The sequence below is a fragment of the Amblyomma americanum genome, chromosome 9 (genome assembly GCF_052857255.1).
Source record: "Amblyomma americanum isolate KBUSLIRL-KWMA chromosome 9, ASM5285725v1, whole genome shotgun sequence".
Lineage (NCBI taxonomy): Eukaryota > Metazoa > Arthropoda > Arachnida > Ixodida > Ixodidae > Amblyomma > Amblyomma americanum.
In genome coordinates, this window is record NC_135505.1 from 125,306,433 (window position 1) to 125,323,798 (window position 17,366).

Here is a 17,366-nt window from a genome sequence, read left to right on the forward strand (position 1 = left end):
TGCTACCATCGCGGAACATTCGGTAGCGCAGAACTACCTCATGAATTATTGCGATGATGATGATTATGATGATTATCAACTATCTCCTTCCGTTTTGCATCTACACGATAGAGTGGCCCCAACTTTGCGCACAGGCAAAGGGGAGGCCTGCTTTTCGGGTCTCAGGCGGACAACTACCTGAGTATCCAGTATGTACGGAACTAGCGGGTAAATCAAGCGTAAGAAATGGGCCTGCGCAGGGCATGTACTGTGAAGGTAAGATAACGGATAGTTATTAAGTGCAATGGACTGGATTCTAAGAGAAGGCAGGAGTAGCAGGGGGCGGCACAAAGTTAGGTGGGCGGATGAGATTGATGGCTTAAACCGTAGCGAAAGTACGCAGTTTTTCTGAGTCTGCGATGGAATGTTGAGGGTAGACCAGCTTCCCAAGCGAAACCTTGCGACCTACAGGCATACGGAAATAACAAAGGATCATCAGAATTCCGAACTAACGTTCATGATAACAATCACTCCTTTGATCTTAGAACGATAAATTACAGAGTTGCGAAGCTGCGAACAAATTACGGTGAACAAAGTCTAAAGCTTTTGAACAAGAATAAGTACCTTGTGACAGTAATTGAGCGGCACTCGTGAGAAGCTGCTTTTAAGGGCGCTTTGACTGAAACAACGCCTCTGTAAGCTCATTGAATGTACGTGCTCTTTTTTTCGAGTAATGAAAAATGCCATTTTTTAAGACGTGTATTAGGCATGTTTAGTTATTTTCTTCTTTTATTTTTTTTGCGTACAGTTGCCTGTGCGTCGCGAAGTAAGATGCCGAAATTGTCAGTATTATGAACTTGGTTTTATGCTTGTTTGCTCTTTTCTATGTATGATTTGCATATATGCTCTGGATATATGCTTTGTCTACTTTTCTGTTCTCTCTCTGAGTAGAGGTTGCATTTTGTATCTTGTTTGTATAGAGTTGTTTCCTCTGCGTGCAGTTTGTATGGGATCCTGGACCCAGTCAGGTGCAAGGAAGCACCTTTTGTCTGCAACCCCTTAGTTTCTTGTGCAAGGAAACTAAGAGCACAAATAAAGAAAAAAAGAAATCTGCGGGGATAGTGCGGCCGCTGCAGGGACAGGGCAGGATTCATTGGAGAGATGTGGGAGAGGCCTTTGTCCTATAGAGGATGTAGTCAGTGGGTGCTGATGTCCAGTATGTCGGACAAGAAGTATTTCCTGCTTAAAATCTTTTCCTTCTACTTAGGCCCAACAAAATGCATTGCCAAACGCGATGGAAAGCTTGCTGTCACTTTCACAGCACGTTTCATACGATAGAGCAGGGAAAATGTCGCTCTGGTAGAGCCTTTTTATTCTATATTTCCGAGGAACACGCAGTATGTTGCACGCCATATCCGCCTGTGAATAAGCACCTACAGCGTCCTACTGGTGAGTTTCAGTTTCTTGGTCGGTGCGATGATTGTTCCTGACAGCGTGCAAGCAACGTCGGGCCGTACGGCGAGTAACCCGATTTTGCTTACACAGACTTTGAAGAAAAGTAGACAGGCAGTGCTTACGAAACACAATGTTTAACTCAACTGGGCGTGCGAGAGTAACGTTTTACTGCCGTTGTGAGGTTTCCTGCCGCAATATTCCAGAACATTGTTTTCTTTTGCTTTTGTTTTCCAAACTACTTTGGAGCTCTGACTTGTCTTCACGTTGGACTGCTAAAATGAGCTACCGAGATTCCAAGCACCGAATTCAGTCACTTTTTCCTTTTTTAACCTGTTGCAGTTTTCTTATTAGTGTCCCTGAAAAGTACCTCTCTTGACTGAGCCCTTTTGCGAGCATAAAATGTACAGCCTTTATTTCACGGTGAATCTAAACGAATATATTCTTCTTAAAGGGGTGTATTTGTAAGTACAGGCAACCGCGCCAGAGTTCATTAGTTCTAAGTAAATGTCACCGCTAACACAGCAACCGTAACAGTGAACAAAAACTAACGCCTGAAATAACGGCCGAGGGCAAGATTCAAACGCAAGAAGGACAGTAGGGATGTGGAATAGTATTTTATAATATCATTTCAAAACGAAAGCATCCGGCGAGAGGTTACAATAATGGCTGATAGGATAAAAGAAAACAAAACTCTGTGGGAACCTTTGTTATGACAGTTGAACGGACGATATGCATACAATTATGTCTGCATGCAACATGAGGGTTCCTACACGTTGACTTCACCGGCGGGTATGTATTTGCATAAAAAACAACCTGCCGCCGTGATTGACTGGACCGTGCAGAGGGTCCTGAGCACAGGGTGAACGGGGTAATCTCGAATGCCCATGTTTCACCTGTGCTTTTTTACGCTGCACTACTTTCGAGGTGGCTTCCAATGGCATTAGGAAAAAAATCAATGCCTATCGCAGCCAGTCTTGCGAACCATGGACCAATGATGATCAGAGAGAAGCGTGAACAAATCCCTCCTTCATGACACGTCACTAGGGCTAAGGTGTTTGGTAGCGATAGCTACATTACGGTAGCATATCGAGCCTTCAGCGTGACAGCGCCGTAGCGGTGGCGGCACTGCCAACCTGTGGCTGCGCTGCCACACTGTCACGTGGTTGGTCACGTGGTGCGGAGCAGCTGCCGGAGAAGCGCCGCCATGGCTGATCACGTGGCTCGTCACGTGGTTGGTCACGTGACCAGCCACGTGGTGCGGAGAAGCTGCTGCTGCCGACCGCGCGGCGCGCCCGTGAAACCGAGCTGCCACAGCTGTGCGCATGCGCCGCGTCAAGTGGGACGAAGATGAAGAAGGAACGCCCAGCGAAACGGAGCGGCGAAAGACTGACTTTGCAATTCAACTGAGCAAGTTCCACTCGCCAGCTGTGTGCTATCGCGTTCCTCCAGGTTTAACCAGAGCTACACCACAGCCAATTTTTTTTTTCTTGCGACTGCACATCGGCGCCTGCTTACATGTCATGTAGAAGGTCTTTGTCCAAGTAAGACACGTATTGTGCAGTCAGCATTGAAAGATTTAGGTACCTTTCTGGATCAGCTGGAAAAAACGGATCAAAGATGAAATCAGTCTCACAGAACAGCGAAGCGCGGAAACCAAAAATAGCCAGCAATTGTAGGGGTAGAAGCATATCAATTGGATTGCTTTCGGAAAGGGTTATGCCAATTTTTGAAATATTTATGGCTTTTTGGAATAAATGCAAGGCCATCCGTAAATATAAAGATGTGGATTGCTCCCAACAAGTGGATTGGAAATGCACCACGCGCAACCCTCAGTATAATTGAATACCTAATTACGCTCTCCTTGAACCTGTGAATCGGATGCAACATCACTGGAATTACCTGAAATGTGGATATCAGCACAGAATTCGGCGAACATCGACTTAGATCATGTTCAAAATTCGAGTCGACTGTGAGTATGGAAACAATAAGAATAACGTCTGTCCACTAAGCTCACTACGAATTGGTCACTCGCTTAGAAACAAAGAGATTGACACTCTGGGTTAAGCTACAGATCTTCGCAGAGAAGTTTCAAAGCATCCTGGAATCACTCAGTTGTCGTAGGTCTCTAGCTTCAATATAGCAGATAAAGACGAGCCTGAAATAGTTTTAACTTGTTCTTTTTTATTCTAGACGATGTGGAATTTACAGAGTAATCTCTCTGTGTGCAGAATGGCTTGGTACAAAAACAGAAATGTTCGCCATGTGCTGGGTAAGATGAGATAGCCTTTCGTTTTCAGCGCTGACGCGACCTTCAAAACACTCAAGAGTTTGCGTGGGAAGGAAACGCTGCGCGCGCGTGCTTTTATTGCAACGGTACCAACAGACTCGGCAGGACCTTAAGTCCACTCCCCAAGCTATGTTTATTCAGAGACACTCATTAAGCCACATGTGTACATGAGCCTTTGAAATGCATATTGTTCTTCGCTGCTGCTTTGGTTTCATTCATGGATGACATCTAAACGACCGAAAGCTTCTGTTAGAACAAACGAGACGCATCAAGAAGCAAAACGAAGTATTTATATTTTTTTTTTGCTTTCACTTCTTTTCCTTTCTGCGAAATGCAAACTCTACGGTTTCGAAGCGAGATGCCTTCCGACGTTGTCATGCACATGATTTTTTTTTTCATTTTCTTTTGCGTTGAAGTCCTGGACGCAGTTTACAGCACCGCTCTGAGAAAATCAATATCGTTCGTCCCCGTCTATTTATTCATGTAAACAGAGGCCAGGACAGGCCACCATCAGTGGAAAGTATTGGATACACATAATAATAGCTTTCAAAGCCAGCACATCCTTTTTTAACGTTTGATCGTCGTGATACTTTGAGAGCAAGTTGTTTCCAGCTCATATACTTTTGTACGAGCGTCGTGTGTATTTGTTCGTAACTTGTCCTGTCAGTGTACTAGTAAGCACATTTCCTGGGTGGTAATTTTATCAGTGCCCACTGCGCACGTATAATTTGTATTTATAACGGTTACTGCAATGCTAAAGTGTGTAAAAAGCAATTTAATTTCGTTTTTCTTATTATTTAGACGTTAATGAGTGCAGTTGACCACGTTAAACGCAAATTTTATTTTGTAGCGCAAATTAAACGAGGAAAGTAATAAGGGTCGAACCATAAAGAGCTGAACTGTTAACATGTGTTGTTTACAATGACAATGACAGATATATAGAAAAGCCCTTTATTAAAAGAACTTAGAATTTAGCCAACGTTTAAAAATCGCTGGCATGCTACTATGCGTGGGGAAGGAAATTGGGAGATAAAGGCGGGAAATGTAAACTAAAATAAATAAAAGGGGAGAAGATAAAATGCAGCCATTAAATGCGTACTGAGGTGCATCGGCGTGTAATGATGTTACATATGAAATGAAGAACTGCGCAGAAAGCCATGGGCTAACAGAGCTCACTGCGTGAAGAATGTATGATGATAACATGAAAAGTGAAATTATAGCTTCTCAAGATGCCCAATTTTTTTCATATATGCAAATAAAAAGTTCATTGCATGTGTCACCCACATACAGTGATAGGGTGGGTGTTTACAAAAAGAGAGCGTAGCACAACACTGGGCAACATGATTACTTCGACGGACTTAGGTGCTTATGCGAGTGTTTACACTCACCCAGTGTTTACACTCGCGTAATTTACTGACAGCTGCAGATGCCTGTCGCTTAAGCTTAGTTTCTCCCAACAAGTTCAATACACAGCTAGATGCATATTCCGCAACTGCTACGACGACGGCGCTGACAGGCGAAGGCGATTGGTGTAGCAACTGAGCATCGATATTGACGTCATCAGGCAGGATCCGACGCCAAAGTAGCACCCTTCATGTCTTGACTATTTAGACTTCAGACTGGTACAGTTCGTTAGGCACAGAGTGAACGCTTATTGACTCTATCATGGCCTGCTTATATGGCCCCTTTAGACGTCACCATTGACGTCACTATTGATATCAATGCGAGGCTGTAGTCACCAGAGTTACACACGTACAGTGAGGCGCTCAGCACCCTTCTCCATGAATTTCTGCCCTTTGCACTGTCCTCAAGGTGCCAGCTTCTTGACCTGCTGGCGACTAGCTGTAAGCATTAGTGTTGTTAAGTGGCCGGCTTGGGAGACAGGGAGGAGAATCGGCACAATAATGACCTCTTAAAAGATAATGCTTATGATATGGGCACGTGAATTTCCCGGTACGCATTGCTGTACAGAATTCAGTGCTGTGTAATGCGTAATTTCTTGTAAAGAAAGCAATGCAACAACAATGTTGACATTTTCGTGCGACTACATTTATGGAACTTATTGATATTATAAAATCGTTTGCCGTGTTCGGTATTCTGTCACTACATTTTTTACTTTACTAAAATTTTCCCCAGCTTAGAGGTTACCTTTTTGCCAATAAAGGCAGCGCCATTCCTGCCAGACGTTCATAGCAGGCTGCATAGCAGGCTGCTCAGTTGTAGCACTAGCTACCTCCCTGGTCATATCCGTTTTAGAGGAGTTTTGCAGATGAATTTTTTATGATTATTTCCATTGGCTGCGAGGACTCTGCGGTATTAAAGGAAACCACCAGGCAGACGAGGCTGCCCGTTGTGCCCACAACGACGGGACCGCCGTCAATATCCCTGTAACGAGAGCTGACGAAAAGTGTGGGCTTCGTTCTTTGGCGATGGAGCACACACTTTCTGCACGGAACACGGGAGAGTTCTGCAACCGTCGCCTGAGGGCATTGGACCTCCTACTGAGCCTTCGTCTTCCATGTTAAAAAGCGTGTCGCGAAGCACCATTACTGTGCCTTTCTGTGGCTCGGCGTTGCCTTCACAAATCGATATGCTTTCCGGATCGGGATGGCGGACAGCCCTCTTTGTGTGGGCTGTGTCTGGGAAGAGACAATCAGTCATCTCCTGTGTGAGTGCCCTGTCTTTGTGAACGAAACACGTAAGCTGCGTTGTGCTCTGGACCGCCTTGATACTCACCCTTTCGCAGAGGACAAGAACCTCGGTCCGTGGCCATAACAGCCGACTGCCATCAAGCCTTACGAGGCAGTGTTTTTTTTTTTTTTACGAATAACTTCCTTGACTGACAGATTGTGAATGTGTTTCCCGATCCTTTTCTCTTCTCCTTTTTAATCTCCTCATTTCCTTCTCTACTGCAGGGTAGCCAACCGGAAGCCTTTCTGGTTAACATCCCTGCATTTCCCCTTCTTTTTTATCTATCTAGCTGATGAATCACAGATTCTTGGTTTGAACATAAGACCACGATGATGTCGCTCCTTACAGAGAAACGCTTATACCAATATAAGTTCCCTTTGTTAGCATAAGGTTAAATTATGAAAAATGACAGGTGTAACGTTAAAAGACCTGAAGCGGGAGTTGTTAGTGAGGGAACAAAGGCGAGTTAATGACAACCTGGTCGAAATTAATAAGAAGAAATGGACAGGGCATGTAATGTGAAGGCAAGATAACCGCTGGTCCTTAAAAGTAACGCAGTTTATTCCAAGAGAAAGCAAGCACAGAAGGGGGCGGCAGAAAATTAGGTGGGCGGATGAGATGAAGTTGGCTTGGATATGGTGGGCGCAGCTGGCAAAGGACAGGTTTAATTGGAGAGACATGAGACAGACCTTTGCCCTGCAGTGGGTGAGTCAGGCTGATGATGGTGATGATGAAGTTCACTTGCCAGTACGCAAGCCAAGATGCGTCATCATAAGTAGCGGTATGAATGGTACCAATTGGAAGGGAAAAAATACCGGAGATCTCTGGCCTTGAGGAAAACCCATAACAGATGTACTGCTAATTGACACGTTCTTGTTTCTAAAAAAGTTATATGATTTCCCTCGTCTGCAGCGTAGTGGACCGACACACTTCATCAGCAACTTAGTTGTGGGGAACTCATGAGTTTGTTAAGGACATCAGGGTGAATGGCATTAAACTTTCCTATGCCTTACTACAAAAATGGTATTAAAACTTAAAGCTGTAGGAAGTTACTGCCCCTTTTGTGGAAATACAGACGGGTTTACTTTGCGAAAAAGGCTCAAAGAAAAAAGTATCTGCTTCGTCGTTGGCACACACTGAGATAGCAAAGACTGTCTGCAAACATGGTTCTGCTTCCAATAAGATCTGGGGAATGGAAAGGACTGAATAAACTTGAAGGGAGTTTATGCCACGAACTGAAGAATGTCAACAAGCACCCAACTTTCGGCGGAAGCAGCAGACACCAGTAGTGTGTGCAATTCTTTCTCGCTGTCAGAACTACGCCGAAGTTCTTTCGGGGTGTTTTCGTTACTCCACTCCGGACGCTGCATTCTTTAGAGTAAGGTCTGATATATGCGCATGCTCTTCTGTGGCCAAAGTTTTCGAAAAGCATAATCAAAGATGCTTCTGACTCGGACATATTTTTCGCAAGCATCTGGGAGGAAAATTTGATTTTGCTCCGAGAACGTACACAAAGTTTTTTCTCTTTTTACGAGCTCAAGGCTCTTTTCAGTGGGCGTAACCTTTTACTCTACAGAGTGTAAACATGTGAACTTCCGGCAAGGAAAAAGATCTTTATTTTACAGTTCGTATAATGCGTTCAATGCTTATAGTGGTTTTAGGGGGAATCGTGTCTTCATGCAATAAGGTATGCGTGGAGTTTACATAAACATCTCTGATAAACATCGGCTTGTATACGGGCGCCATATTTGGGCAGGTAATATTAAATTGCCCTATTTTCCTAGCTTCTCAGGTAGTCTTAAAGAAGATGGGAGAATTTTTTTTTTCGGAGAGTATATCCGAAAACGATAATGTTTTTTGGTCGACGTCTCAATCGTTTACCGTGTTTTTGCATTTATTATTTGTTTATTTATTTGGTGCAGGGAAGTTTCATGCCAAGGTAACAGCTTCTTTTTTTGCGCGGCGCAAAAATTAAATGCCATATCTTTCCGCATTTGAACTTGTAATTTTTTGCAAGCTCGAGTAGAGTGCGAAGTTGACCGAAAATTTACGGCGACCTTGTGCTATAGCACAGTGCGTAGAATGGAAAACTGGCACGCCATGGCTTCAGGACTTGGCCTTTACACGCGTTAGAGGCATAAGGGTTTGAAAAATGCGGATCAAGTCGAACTTAGAAAGCTTTAGGGTTCTAGCTATATGTGCAGTCGTGAGCAAAATTCGTGCACCGAAGCTTGCCGCTCTGCATAAGAGCGCCACACGAAGAAGCCCTCCGGATGTCGAGACGGGCCCAAGGCGCCTGTCTTGACAGCAGTAGGGGTGGAGGGGGCTGCCTACCTTCGCCCAATACTTTACGCAAGTTGGTACATATGACATATAGAGAGTGGAAGCGAGATCTGGGTGTAGTTTCTCATGGGCTCGTAGTAGCTTTGGCCGCTTTCGCGGCGGTGGCATAGTGGTTTGAGCATGCGGGAGGTGCGGGGTTCGATCCCCAGTGCCGCCGGGTAACATCCCGTGATACATTGTGTACAAGCTTTACCCTGCCTGGTGCTCGGCTTCTTTATTCTGAAATGCTTGAGAAATGGGTCTTTGACCTCACCTTGTGAAATGACAAAGTACCTTGTGCCATGACGCTCTTTGGCCAAAGATGCCATTTGCGCCATAAAAATTCATCTTCATCATCATAAGCTTTTTATTGTACTAGGATGGGTGTGATTGCACTTGGAAGATCATACTGATATCTGTTTACTTAGGCCACCTTTGTAACTTCAAGCATTCTCTCACATCCGTTGCCTAAACACTCCTGTTGCTAACATAGAGAAATGCTCCACTTGGTGAGATCAGCAAGCACGACTGCTGTAGAAGCGCCGTGAAATCAAGAAGGAAACAGTGTGCCACACAACACAATTCGACATGACAGGTAACTAGCCCTAACAGCTCTTTGAAAACGATAAAACTATACAATCGTTTGGTGTATTTGTCAAATTGCGTGCTTTGCTTCGATTGCTCATTCAGCGACGCAGTGGGGAAAAGTGGCCTATAGTGGGTGCTGAAGGTGGGTGACGATTTTGGGAACCACGTTACATGCTACGGTTAAGGTTGTGGTCACTGCGTCATCAGATTCATTTTGTGCCATGGTCAACGGAGTAGCGGACAAGATGCGCAACTGCGCTGCTGTGTACATAACGCTCGAAAAAAATGCCTGACTGTGTGAGAACTCGTAGGTAATCATTCATCGTGCGACCACCGTAGTAGTGAGGATTAACGACATGATCCATTTACCCTCATGCAGGTGTTTCCAATAACTGAGAAAACTAGCCTGAAAGAGCAGATAAATCTCCATCCCGTATTGCGGTGGAAAATTAACGCCTCTTCATGAATCGAATAAAGCTTTGCCATCCATACAACACTGGTTAAGCTAACAGGCTTTGGTTAGTAGAAAAGCCCATCCAATTAAAATGATAAAAGCTTCATCAACTTCTCGCCATCGTTCTTCGGTTCACAATCAAGTAAAGCATCGTAGTGCACACGTGTGTCAGCATCTAAAGGGCAGGGGTCAACAGCAGTATTTGGAGCGCATTTAACCTGCATTCTGAGAGCGACTTGCGCCTCTCACTGTCTTGCCGCATAACATTGCAGCTAAAAGAGTGTTTCATTCTTGCTGAGGCGAGAAGTCCACCGCTTACACCTGACGGCACAGCAGGAACTGCGCGTAAATAGCAATAATTACTTAAGGAAGCGTACCACTGTTTTACACCCAAGGTACCTGGGCATGGGCAGCGTCAATTTGATGAGTTCGTAAGTCAGGTGTTCCGTGCAGCAAGCATTCTGCGCAATACTGAGTACTCCGCTGCAGCAGTCCGGATACTGTGTCTTTCTTCCTTAGTGTCAGCCAGCTAGCATACAGATCCGTATAGGGAGCCCTTGAAATTGGGTGTCAGCTTACACGAACCTGATGATATTTTGGTTCCAGTGGACTTGGCCCAATGATTACACCCTGGCAGTCAAAATAATTTCAGGATGGCACTTTCTTCGGCTAATGAGCGCAAATGCAAAAGCATTTCCCTGTCCTCTCGTTCCCCCTTCATATATTTTTATTGTTCTTTAATTTTTGTTACGTTTGTTTGCTTTGAATTTCATTTCTGTTAATATTATTATTTTTATTACTTGGTGTTTATTCTTATTTTTATTTTTTGTTTAATTTTTTATTCCAGGTTTTTTTATTTCATTACATATATGTTGCTTAAACACTGTTGCTGAATAAAGTTTTACATTTTGTTTTATTTGCCGTACAACTTATGACAGTCGGAGCGGACCCCTTCCGTCCGCAAACTTGCGTATACAACTTCAGTCCATGACACTCATGAGCCAAGAAAGGCTTACGCCTTAATATGAGTGAAAGATTGCGCAAACAGCTGGGCAGAAACTTCTCCCAATGCTCTTCTGTTTCACTTTCCTGCTCTAGCCGAAGCAAGCTACCAAAACAAAATTTCCTTCCTGATCTGCCAACCTCACTTTCTGCCAAAGTCGACTTCCTTTCTTTTCTTGTAACGAGAATAATGACATTTAAACCAATCGAAAACTCAGTTACCTGATTAGGGCAATAATTTGAAAGGGTCCTTAACTGATCATCCTGTGCAGGAATAACTCCCAGAAGTGCATGCGTGTTTCATTTCTACTGGAAACTAGAATTGAGCACAGAAATAATTCTACTCACCATATTACCATCTAGAGCTTTGACACCTAGCAAGCAGAAAACAGCTGTAACAGGCAAGCACTTGTTTCGTGGTGGTTTAGAATACAGCATTGGGCGTGGGGGCAGGGTTTCGATCCTACACTAAGGGTATACGGTTTCCTCTGTCCGAATGAATGCTGATACGTAAACATAACACTGGTCATAAGCTCACAGTGTCACTTGTCTTTATCTGTTCTTTAAATTTGCCCATTGATAATATTTCGTCAAATTCTTTCCCCCCTTGAAGATCATTCTCTTTTTTCTCTTTGTGAACCTAACCGACAAATACTCATGTTTAGAGTGTGATGGCACTGTAAAGCGATATTGATGAATTTTTATCCGGCTCTTAACGTGCTATCGGAGAGTACTGCAGACACTTTTCTGTGCAGAATGACTGATGCTCAGAGAGAACAATGCAGCAACATCAATACAATCGCTTCTAGCTGGTCTTGTCGAGAAAAGGGCAGATTGCTTTTTAAAGGGCAAGAAAAAAGAGCTAGTGCATTCCCCAAATATACGCTGGGACTGCCATATGTTTGTCGCAGTTGATCTCATAATGCCTGCCTGTCGTGTTTGCATTTCCCGCATGACTAATCTGTTTTATCGACCCTCTGCAAACGTTCCTTGTTCCTCACGTCCTGTCTTGTGCAAATTTGCTCCTGGTAAAATTGGATCATAGCCGCACACAATACCAAGTGTTTTGTGGACGTCGTCGATACCTTATTTCCTCATGCACACAAAACTGGCTAATTTATTTCCAGGTACTAGATTATAGTGTTTGCAAAATCTGAGTTCCAGTTTCTCACGTCCTACCTTGACCAACTGCAGAACGATCTGCGCGTGTTCTCTCATCCACAAATTCTTCGACTCTAGGTAACAATTGTATACCATGCGCTTTGTGGACGTCCTCGAAAGCTCATTTTCTCATGCACAAAAAACTTGCTAATTTATTGGCAGGCACTAGAATATAGTGTTTGCAAAATTTGAGTTCCGGTTTATCACTTCCTACCTTAGCCAACTGCAGAACGATCTGCACGTGTTCTTTCATTCACAAATTCTTCGAGTCTTGGTAACAATTGGATAACATGCGTTTGCACAGTACCATGCATTTTGTGGACGTCCTCGAAGCATCATTTCCTCATGCCCAGAATGCTGGCTAATTTCTATAGTCTGCTACAGATGCTGTTTTTTATATATATATATATATATATATATATATATATATATATATATATATATATATATATATATATATATATATATATATATATATATATATATATGCGCTATATATATATATGCTCATATATATATGCTCATATATATATGCTGCTTTATAAGTAATTTTCTTGAAGCAATTTATTAATCTAAGAATTATTATCCTACTGATAAGCATAACACATTAAATAAAAAAAAAAAAATTATCGTTCCCCTATGCACCTTGGTTTCGGTGACTGTTGGCTCCCTTCATAAATTTGTCAAACGGGCCCCTCATTTCCTTTAACTTGTCTGCTGATAGCTTAACGAGGGTCTCGGTTCTGGCAGTCTTAATGCCAAAGGTAGCATAAGAGGGCTCTCGCACAGTTTCCGCCCTCGCCGTTAGATGACGTTCTACGTCACGCTCGCGGTATTACAGGACGTGCTACGTCCGCCGCTATGGTCGAGGGTGGCGCTGGTGAACACTCTCAAGGCTCGCTTACACCCGGTAAACAGAAATACCCACGAGAGCAGCAGATTGGACAGCCGTCGCCGTAGCTCAGTTGGTAAGAGCACCGGACGCGATATTCGGAGGTCGTGGGTTCGGATCCCACCGGCGGCATGGTTGTTTTTTCTGCTGCTTTATAAGTAATTTTCTTGAAGCAATTTATTAATCTAAGAATTATTATCCTACTGATAAGCATAACACATTAAAAAAAAAAAAAAATTATCGTTCCCCTATGCACCTTGGTTTCGGTGACTGTTGGCTCCCTTCATAAATTTGTCAAACGGGCCCCTCATTTCCTTTAACTTGTCTGCTGATGCTCATATATATATATATATATGAGCAGATGCGCTTCGCTTCGATACGCGGCCTCTCCGGATGCGCTCGCGCATTGTGGAGAGCGGCCATGCTGAGCCGTGTTCGTACTAAAGAGGACTACTCTGCCCCTGAGCTTAAAGCAAGTGTTCACAATTAGCAACCTTCTTTAAACGAGAGGACACAAATAAACTGAAATGGGCATTAAACAGTGCTTCTTTGCGCAACACTGCCTGTTTACAATGCAACTTCTATCATTTGTTTAATACGCATTATGATACTGTTTAGCAGCATAACTTTAGCGCATGATGTTAACTTAAGAATGCTGCTTTTATTTCGTTTTCAGGCGACTTTGTCCAGAAGAAACGTTTGCAATCAGCGTAATTATTTTGTTTTGTCATTATTCATGCGTTTCTGGAACAAATAACGTACCAGTGGGGAACAAAAGTGAAAAAAAGCACTTAAAAATTGTTTTTAAGGAACACAGAAAATCGCATAGATCTGAGCCCTGTCATGCAGCTGGCATTTTAATCCCAGCAGGAACCCGCTGCAAACAAACAAGCCTTGTGCTGAGTCATTCTTTAGAAAACAAGTGGGGTCACTACCCAGAATTTTAAGTTTTCCTTCGAGTTGAAAATGGCTGCACTACTGTTCGGAGAAAATCACCGTCTTCATTCGACCACAGAAAGCTGTTCTTTCTTGAAGATAGACATAAAACAGTAAATAGATACGGAGCAGAAACACTTCAGACTTCCCGTCTGGTTCAGAATAAAAAGCAGCCTTGTTTATTAGGTCGGAAATACATCAACTGTAGTTTAGTTGCCCACGCCATTGTCGTCAAATAAATTTTTTCCTTCCTTTATGCAATAACATTGCCTGAATAAAAAGAAACGTGAATTTTGCAATATGTTGCTAAGGGTAAACAAATGCACTCGGCAATTTTCATCACCATGTTCGTGTGGTTTTTAGTTTGTTAAGAATTAACAGGCGGATAGCACGAACAAGGTAAGCGCAAAAAAATTAAATTAACCGAGACGTGTAGCGCTCTGTGGCTGAGCGCAGCTCGAAAACGTGGGCTGCGCTTTTCTTGCCATATACTCGTTTTTTTAATTGTGAGTGAAAAGGCTAACTACCCTCCGAGACCTCGTTCGGAGCAGGATATTGGGTTTCTAAGATATTGCACAAGGGTGAAAGGCGCAGATGAGCTAAAGTTAAGGTTTGCAAACTAGACAAAAAATTGGGGCACGCTTAAACTCAGGCCCCGCTCCCATCGCCTACTGAATCATATAATTCCTAATTACCGTACTCATAATTACTCATGAACACATAAGCAAATGCCTTTACACGCTTCACTCCGTCTAAGGCCACAACGGTTTCGCTAGAGGTCCATTTATTAGTCTTGAACCAACTGGCTTTCGTGGCCTATACAGTTTTTGTGGAGCACTGTTTTAGTTCTGTCTTTTCTAAAACAAAAAAAAAACGCCTCCATGGACTATGGGTAGCGCACCCGTTTCGAATTCTGATGGTCCTGTGTTGGATTCTGAGCCAAACTCAGTTTTCTTTCAGCTCAATTTTATTAAACCTTTGCTTCGATCAGGATTTTTCGCTTGTGACTAACGACACCGAGCAGACTATGGCATCAAAGACGACTTTGGCTTTTCCGCGACAGAGGACCCTTATCGCTGCGTCACTGAAACTAGAAATTTTAAATTAAAGACGTAAGCAAACCAGGATGGCTGTTTTGTTAAGCGGAACCTTGGCAACATTTCGTTGTTCGCACGGCATTGTTCTACAAATATCAGCCCAGCCGATCATGCTAAACGCACTTAACTAAACCCTTAATTGACACCTATAGTATACCGTGTACCGTGTTATCGTTACCGGTACCGTAGCACCGGAAACTGCGCGCAGCCAATGCGCATGTGAAAATGATATTGATGACGCCAGATGGCGCCAGGTAGCCGGTTGGTGCGCGTGCGCCGTCAGCATCGGGACCAATCAGCGCAGGCTCACTCGAAGTGGGCGGGCTCCGGTACTCCGGTAACGGTAACGCTAGCACGGTACACGGAATGCTAAAGAGAGCCTGAGAGCTGAATACTGCCTTCTTAGGGGACTTTAGTAGCACCTTTAAACAGACTGCCGTATGGTTTCCAGAATCCTTGACAGACTCGCATATTTATTCTTCACTCCAATTTTAGGGGAAGGGTGTTGGGGTAAATTTTACTGCTTTAGTTGTTTAGCCCTCTTTGCGACAAACTCCGTGGTGCGCGTACGTGCGCGTGTCTGCGCGTGCGTGCGTTTTTGTGACGCAGCAACTCTATGGCAGCCTCCTTTGATGGGCGCACATGCGTTACACTCGTCCTGTGCTAGGTGTCCTTCTCTTTTGAGTCGTGGTTTTAGCGCAACATAACATGTTCTGTAGCACATGCACGACCCTACAAGTAAAAATGCATCTTCCTCCAAAGAGCTACCAAACGCCAATCTCTCACCCACCGTCACAGTCTAGAAACTCCTCTCACTCCCTTCCTCATAAAGGCCTCTCCATTTACCACTCTACCCCTAACCTACGACCTTCAGAAGCCTCCTCTGTAGAGAAGCACCTGCAGCACTGGATCAAAAAAGCGACGGCAAAATCCAGTGTAAATGAGCAATGGCAATAGAAATCGATATAGAATACAAGTTCGCTACCCTTACTGCGAACAAGATTTTTCGCATCATATCGTTTGAGCGCATGCACATTTTTGCTTTGAAGGATAGTGGCACTGTAAGCTCCCGCTGCACTGGATCAAACAAGCGACGGCGAAATCCAGTTGAAAAGAGCAACGGCAATGGAAATCGATGTAGAATACAAGTTCGCTACCCTTACTGCGAACACGGTTTTTCGCATCATATCGTTTGATCGCATGCACATTTTTCTTAGATGAACAGGGAAGCTGTTCTGTTTGAAATTTCATTCCGGCAGAGTTCAGAAGAGGCAAAATAAAGATCCTGGAAGACCTCTTCAGACGATCTTTCTGCTTAAATTGCATAAGCTTTTGCGCCGTTCTTCGGAGTAAGGAGAGGACCTTGTGAAATTCGAGAGTAGCACTCTTCTCTTTCTGTATACAATCGCTGCGAAGACGAATTCGCTCCGCGCGACAAAAGGGCGCGCAATACTCATAAACCTGTAGTTTGCACTCCGCGTGTTCCAATACTGTACACTTTTTTTTGTTTCTTGATCGCAACTGAGCCTGCAAGAAATTTCTCGCTCCTAGAGCTCTTTGTGTGACTGAACAGCCCACCTGCGCCGCGCCCCTTGCTTCACGCTGCGAAATAATTTAAATAATTCAAGGAGCTTAATGCGTCGTCGATAGAAACTTTACAGACGGTATTTACAGCTGCAAGTGCGATAGCTTTATGCTGTGCGATAAACTGTGGAAGAGGATGGAGATTTGAAAGAGTGGCTTTTCAGTCCTCTAGAGGAGCGCAAAAAATTTTTCACCCGTTGGCGCTTAAGTTAAGAACTCTCGTTTTCACCACAATTTCAGTCCCAAGGTTATCAAGGTCGGGCGTGCAGAGGGCTTTAACTACAATTTCGGTACTCTAATTTAATGGGCACAGAGTGGTACGCGTATGACTCCGATTCCTTACCCGAGAAGAAGCCGAAAGTGCCCATAAGTGAGATTTGCATATCTTAGGAGTTGGAGCTCGCTTGACGTGCTCTGAAAGCGAAACCGCACGCACGTCTTCAGCAGCCAAAGTCTGTAGTCTCTGGGCTTCAGTGTGCGATAAGTACAATTATTTGTGCAGTGTGCACTCTAAATGCAAGTGTTCTAATTTTATTTTCCGCTGTCTGCTACGACACGTGCTCTTCGGCAGTATTCATTGTGAGTAGGAGATAGACTGATGCAGCTGAAGTAAGAGAAGTTTTACGCAAATGATTTAGGTACACAACACAATTGCCTATGCGCTTATGTGGACATACAGGTTGCTTAAATAAACGGTCATCCATGGTATCAGTTAAGGCCTTGACATCGCAAGGTTACTCGGGTTCCTGTCGTGCATAGTAAGACCAGACGATCTTCTCTGAGGAACCAGATTCAATCGAATGATAAGTTCGAGCTAATTACCCGGGTTTTAAGCGAATTTGACCAATATGTCTGTGAACGTGAATTAGTGGCCGAGTGATCGAACAACGCGTGAACGAAAAGTGATATGGAGGAACG